At 37.4% G+C, this 7,223-nt stretch overlaps 1 pseudogene; it reads left to right on the top strand.

Moving 5' to 3' along the window:
• The first annotated feature begins 439 nt into the window (after positions 1–439).
• On the top strand, positions 440–928 carry LOC101565198 (annotated as a pseudogene).
• The last annotated feature ends 6,295 nt before the right edge of the window (positions 929–7,223 follow it).

The following is a 7,223-nucleotide window of genomic DNA, read 5'->3' as shown; positions in this document are numbered from 1 at the left end:
AATTAAAAATTTTATCAATCATATGAGCAGCACAAATGACAAATGTGAGGTCAATGTCACAAGTAGAACACAGGGCTGTTGTCAGTGAACAATTAATAAGAAGTATTACAAGACAACCAGAGAAAATGAAAAAAATGCATCAAACCAATCCTAGATGACTCAAACAAAACTATTAAAAATGGTGAGAGAAAAGCAACAAAATCTTACAAAAATTCTAGTAGATTTCTCAATACAAACTTTAAAGGCCAAGAGATCTTGGAGTGAATCACTTCAAGCCCTAAAAAAGTAATTTCCAATGCTAATTGATATATCCTGAAAAATTACCTTTCAAAATTGATGGAGACAGTGGCTTTGTCTGCCACCACCTTTCTCCAACTGGTGGGAACATCTTCCTGCTCTCATCTGCCTCAGGCCCACAGTCTTTTAGAGACCAAACCCCATGCCTTCAATTAAGTTGCAGAGTTCTGATGGAGAGACATTTGAAGTTGCTGTTGAAATTGCTAAACAGTCTGTGACAATCAAGACCATCTTTGAAGATTTGGGAATGGATGATGGAGATGATGACACAGTTCCTCCACCAAATGCTAATGTAGCCATATTAAAAAAGGTCATTCAGTGGTGCATCCACCACAAGGATGACCCTCCTCCTCCTGAGGATGATGAGAACAAAGAAAAGCGAACAGATGACATCCCTGTTTGGCACAAAGAATTCCTGAAAGTTCGCCCAGGAACCCTTTTTGAACTTATTCTGGCAGAAAACTACCTAGACATCAAAGTCTTGCTTGATGTTACATGCAGGACTGTTGCCAATATGATCAAGGGGAAAACTCCTGAGGAGACTCACAAGACTTTTAATACCAAAAATGACTTTACTGAAGAGGAGGAAGCCCAGGTACACAAGGAGAACCAGCGGTGCAAAGAGAAGTGAAATGTGTCTGACACTGTAACAATATAAGGATTGTTCCAAATAATAGTTGCACTGCTCTGCTTATAATTGTCAATATTAGACAAACAATAGACAAATGCAGCAATTGTATTAGCATAAGATCATCCTCATTGCATGTGTAGTTTGAGTTACAGATTCCAAACCAATGGCTGAATTTCTTCTAGTCTGAGCAAAAATTGCTGGTTTTCATTACTCTGAATAAAACTGAACTGTGGGTTCTCTGTAGAAAGTTGAAAAAAATGATGAAGAAAAAAGATATTTTCAGAGTAAAGACTGCTAAAGAAAGTCATGATCACCAAGCAAACACGCCATAAAATTCTGAAGGATAACTTAGAAAAACACAATGAATATAAGGCTGACAACAGCTCTGATGAACCCATCTGGTAGGGACAGGAGTTCAAGAATCAGCAACAAGAAAATAAGGCAAAGACAGAAATAAGTCAATAACTGTCAGTAATGACATCCAATATGAATGGTCTCAATTCCCTAATTAGAAGACACAGACTGCCAGAAGGGATCAAGAAACAGAATCTAATAGTATAATATATGTGAGGAAAATATTTAACCCAAAAGAAATTGATAGACTAAGATGAAAGAATGTAAAATGTATTCTATATGATGGTAACAAAAAACAAACATATAAAGATCCCATATTCAGACAAAGTGGATTTCAAGACAAAACTGATCAAAAGAGGCAAAGAAGGTAATTCTCTGTTGGTTAAGAGAACAATTAAATAGAAAGAGATAATTATTAAATTATATACATTGAATGATGGTGCTTGCCACTTCAGAAAAAAAAATACTGCTGGATATAAAATACCATGTAAATACAATTATAGTGGAGATTTCAGTGCCCCAGTATCACAAATAGACAGAACAAATAGACAAATAATCAACAAAATATTAGTTCAATAAAATCTTTGAACAAATGGACTTAATAGATATCTAGAAAGTGTCCCATCCAACTACAACAGAATAAATGTCTTGGTTACTCTGCTCTCTTTGCGGAGACAAAATACCCAACACTCAGAAATAAGGAAGAATAAGATAATGAAAAAAATGCATCAAACCAGTCCTAGATGTCTCAAACAGAACTACTAAAAATCGTGAAAAGAAAGCAACAAAATCTTACAAAAATTCTAGTAGATTTCTCACTACAAACTTTAAAGGCCAAGAGTGGCACATGGAAGGGGGCAGCAGTTAATGGTGGTATAAAACAGCAAAGAGCAAAAGGAGGCGCAGTGGCTGCAATAGCTAGGAAGTCTCTTTCCCTTTCTTATATTGTATTCAGGCTATCTGCTCAGGGAAGGTGTAGCATTCAGACCCATAATCCCAGCATTGGTTTATAAATTAATCACAAACTCTAACAACCTGCTCCAATGACTGCATGAGGCTTTAAGGGACAATTAGACATAAACCATAACATTCCACTCCTACCCCCCAAAGATTCATGCACATTACTTTATACAAAAGGCATTTTAGTCCATCTCTATGAGTTGCCAAAGTCCTAACACTTCCAGTATTGCTGAAAAGTCCAACTCCAAAGTCTTCTCCAAAATCTAAGGAAACCTCTTTGCTGTGAGCCCCTATATAAATGAAAAGTTTAAAACTTCCAATATTCAAAAGCTCAATAAAAACATCCTCTACCAAATGTTAATGCAGCAATATTTAAAAAGGTCATTCAGTGGTGTACCCACCACAAGGATGACCCTCCTCTTCCTGAGGATTCCTCTACCAAATGTTAATGCAGCAATATTTAAAAAGGTCATTCAGTGGTGTACCCACCACAAGGATGACCCTCCTCTTCCTGAGGATGGATACCATACCAAAATGTACAAATAGCAGGATACAAAACACTGGGACGAAAGCAAGTCAAAAAATCCAGTAGGGAAAACATTAAGTTCTATAGTTCCATTTGGAACATCTATGGCAAATTGTGAGCTCCATGTGGCTCCACCTCTGTGGCACTTTCAGTGGTAGCTCCCATGGCTTCTCTCTTAGGCCAACTTTGCTACCTCCTTGCACCTTTCCTTAGATGATCCACATTCTGGGCTTTTTAAAACTTCTGGGATCTCCAATGCACTATAGACTTCTCATTCACAGTGTCAAACACTGCCCTCTCAGGAGCACACTGCCTGGCCTCTCAGGCCTCCTTCTGAAATCCAGGTGGAAACCTTAACCTCACAATTTCTGCATTCTCCATACACCTAAAACCAGTGCCACATGGATAATGCCAACATCTGCTGCCATCTGGAGCAGTAGCCAGGTTTTTCTTTCTTGGTGGTAGGGGTCAAGTGACTGGATCACTAAGCACTCTGAACCTGATTCTGAGGAAAAATTATCCATGCCACTACCATTCTGGAACCTGGTATGGCCACCACCACCATTCTGAAACATGGCACTCTGCAGCTTTCTTCTTATAGTGGTTGATACATTGTGTCAGCTTGACTGGATCAGCAGGCAGTTCCATATTCTGGGCTGTGCGTGCCCTACCCCAGAATAACTCAGCACAAAAAAGGGGCTATAAAGGGGTTGAGGAAGGATTCAGCATTCCACTTCCTTGAAGGAAACTCAGTATTCATAGTCAGCTTGTTCTTCATCTCCTGGCTACCAGTGCAGACTCTTCTGCCTCTGGCTTGGATCTTTCAGCTTTCTGTCACAGACTCTTCAGCATTCAGTTGAAGACTCAATGGCTGATAGCCTTCCATTGCAGACCCAATGGCCAACTGATAGAGACTTGTACGGAATCGATGCAGTGAGCTTCAGAAGTGTGCAGACACTCTCTGCACACTTCCTCATCTGACTCTGTGGCTGGTACATTTTATTTCATGTCTTTACTTTGTATTATATCTGTTCCTCTAGTAAAATCCTAACGCACTCTTCAAAGCAAAGTGTTTCACTTTGACAGTGTTGAGGCTGCAAAAGGCAGAGATTTGCTACTTCTTGTGAAGTTCTCTGGCCGTATTTCCTATTCTCTTGTTCCTTCTCAACAATGGAGATCCTCTCAGGCATATCTTTGCAGGCCACAGCCTTATTGGTGCTTCCTTTCTGGCCAAACTCACAACATTTTAAATCATTCTTCTGAGTTCTTTGCTCTTGATTCTCAACAAAAATCTGACTAAAAGGCCCCAACAATAGCCATTCCACTGCTTTGAGTCTTGAAATTTCATTTGCAAGATTAATCAGTCCACTGAGCTTAATCTCAGTGTCAGACAGTGTCTGGACACAAGGAAAATAGAGACAAACTTTCTGCCATGCCATAACACACATGTTCTGGAGTCCAACAATCAATGAAGTCCTTCTTCCCAGCAGAAACCTCCCCAGCCTGGTTTTTAGATGCAGGATTTCTATTAGCGTTCTGGTATCCTGAGCTCTGACTAGAATCTCTCATACAGAACAGCCAAAGGCATTGCAGTGTTTCTCTTTCAGGCAGTATCTCTGCACCTTTCTTACCTCTTCCCATAAGCCATTTCCAAAGCCTCCTGAACCACAGGATCAGTTATGGTCACAGCAATAGCCCCACTCCCAATACCAAATACTTTCTTAGTTACTTTTCTTTCATTTCTGGGACAAAATACCTGACACCTAAATTCAAAGAAGGAAAGGTTTATTTAGCTCATAATTAGTGGATGTTTCAGTCCATATTTGATGGCTCTGAGGCAGAGTGGCACATAGCAGAGGGCAGCAGTTCATGGAAGATCTCCCTTCCTTATCCTGTATTCAGACTGTCCTCCCCAGGGCAGGTATAGCACTCACAACCAAAATCCCAGCTTGGACCATGAACTAATCACAAGTTCTATAAGCCTGCTCCAAATGCTCTGTGAAGATTTGAGGGGACAACTAAACACAAACCATAACAATATACATTCTTCTCAGAAGCACATGGAACTGTCTGTAAAGTAGAATATATAGCATCCAATAAAGCAAGCTTAAGTAAATGTAAAATAATTGAATTTACACTGTGCATGTTGTCAGATCATAGAAGCTAAAAAAGAATGACAAAAGAAAATGAAGAAAACATAAAAATGCACTATTGTGGACTATATTGCATTATTTTGGTGAATTCATGCATCTAAAATATTTAAATGGCAATGGAATACCCATCTCTGACAAAACTAAACCAAAAAATGGGATACAAATGAAGGACCATTTTGTATCTGTGTATACAAAATAGTTAGGATAGATATATAGCTCCTTTCTCTAAATTCAATGAGAAGAAAGATTTGTACTAATAGTGTTTGGACAGGATATCATATCTGAATCTTGTACCAAGAATAACCACTATGAATACAGCAATATGCAATGCATTAGTTATTGAAACTGCCCTATTAATTGGTTTTGAAATGGTCTCATTGCTATTTGTTTCTCAATAAAATTAATAAAAATATATAAAAAGAAATGCATAGAAGCTATGCAAAACACTCTTAAATAAACAATGAGTTACAGAAATGATAGCACCAGTAAAACATAACAGATCTTACTGGTACATAAGGAAAACACTTCTAAGAAGAAAAAATGTAGCTGTGAATACCTATATCATGAAAACACAGCAAGACCAATACATAATCTAAGAAATGATGTGCCTAAAGGTCCTAGGAAAACAAGAACATTCAAACCCAAACTTAGCAAAGGGAAGAAAATTATAAAGAGCACAGCAGAAAATAATGAAATTTAAACAAAGAATCAGCATGTCAAAGAGTTGGCTCTTCAAAAGGATAAGCAAAATAGAAAAACCTTGAGACAATCTAACAAAAAAAGGAGAGAAAAGACTCAAGTAAATGCAATTTGGAATAAAAACGATGAAATCACAACTGACCCTGCCAAAAACCACATTAACAACCAGTCCAGTAATTTGTATGCCAATAAATTAGAAAAATCAGAATTGGATAGATTCCGAGATACAGATGAATTACCAAAACTGAATCAAGAAAATTAAAATCCCTGAATAATCTAACAAGAGGCAATGAAATTCAAGCAGCAATTAAAAATAATACTAGTACTAAATAAAACCTAGGTCTGGATAAATTCACTGCAGAATTCTACAAAAACTTCATAAAAGTTCTAACACTAAGACTCCTCAAGGTTGTTAATGAAATTGAAAGGGAAAGCATACTCACAAAGCCATTCCTGGAAGCTAGCATTACCCTGATTCCAAAACTAGACCATGACCCAATCAAAAAAGAGAAATACAGATGAATCTATTTAATAAATATAGGTGCAACGTGGCTGAAACTGACAATGGTTCTACAATCTGAGGTACAGCATCTCAGAATAAATCCTGAGGGAATTTCACTGACCTTATCACACCCAAAAGCTACAACTCTTGTTGCATAGTTCTTGCTTTACTTTGGTCTTAATCATCCTGCAGAAAAGTATAAAAACGAAGTATAAGAAGTAAAGCCATGCTGTTATGTTGAGCTGTAGGGGACTCAGGTCAACAATTTCTGACACTGCCAGTGAAGCGGAAGACCCAATACTATTATGGACTACTGAACTCTTTTAGAATATTTTGCTGAGTTAACACACCTATAATATTCAAATAACAGAACTTAAAAAAGGGGGATACAGATGAATGTCCATTTTTCATCTGTGTATTCAAAGTGGTTAGGATAGATATATAGTTACATTCTCTTAGTGAATAGAGGGATTTGTTCTAATGGTGTTTGTAAATAGGATATCACGTTCACATCTTGTACAGCAATTAACCACTAGGAAGAATGTATGCAATGTGTTAATTATTGAAACTGTCCTACCAATTTTATTTGAAACTGTCTCATTGCTATTTCTTTCTCAATAAAATTATGGGAAATGAAGAACGAAAGAAAAAAAACAATGGCGAAATGACAACACAGTTTTTCATAATGGGCAAAACAAGAAGGGTGAGAGGGAGGGGTCGGGAACAGGGTCAATAAAATAATTAATTACATATTTTTGGTGGGGGGGCAGAATCGGGGATTGAACTCAGTCCTTTGCATTTGCCAGAGAAGTGCTTATTTCACTGAACCATCTCCCTGGCCCCTAATTAATTCCTTCTGATGAACATGATTATTATGAACTGCAAAACTGTATAAGTAAAAGGTATAAAATGTAACAAAGGAAAACATTAAGGAGAAAGTTTCTACATAAAAAAGTAAAATATTCTGTTTATATCTCATTATATTATCAAATATAAATGACCAAATGCAACCTGAGATACAAAAAAGATGGAAAAACAGTTTATGTCCTACATACAATTTTCCAGTTTAGTCTGTCTGTCTGTCTGTCTGTCTGTCTGTCT

This window comes from Octodon degus, unplaced genomic scaffold (genome assembly GCF_000260255.1).
Source record: "Octodon degus isolate 3935 unplaced genomic scaffold, OctDeg1.0 scaffold00224, whole genome shotgun sequence".
Taxonomy (NCBI): Eukaryota; Metazoa; Chordata; class Mammalia; order Rodentia; family Octodontidae; genus Octodon; species Octodon degus.
Note: the sequence above shows the minus strand (reverse complement) of the source record. Positions and strands in the feature narration are given on the sequence as shown.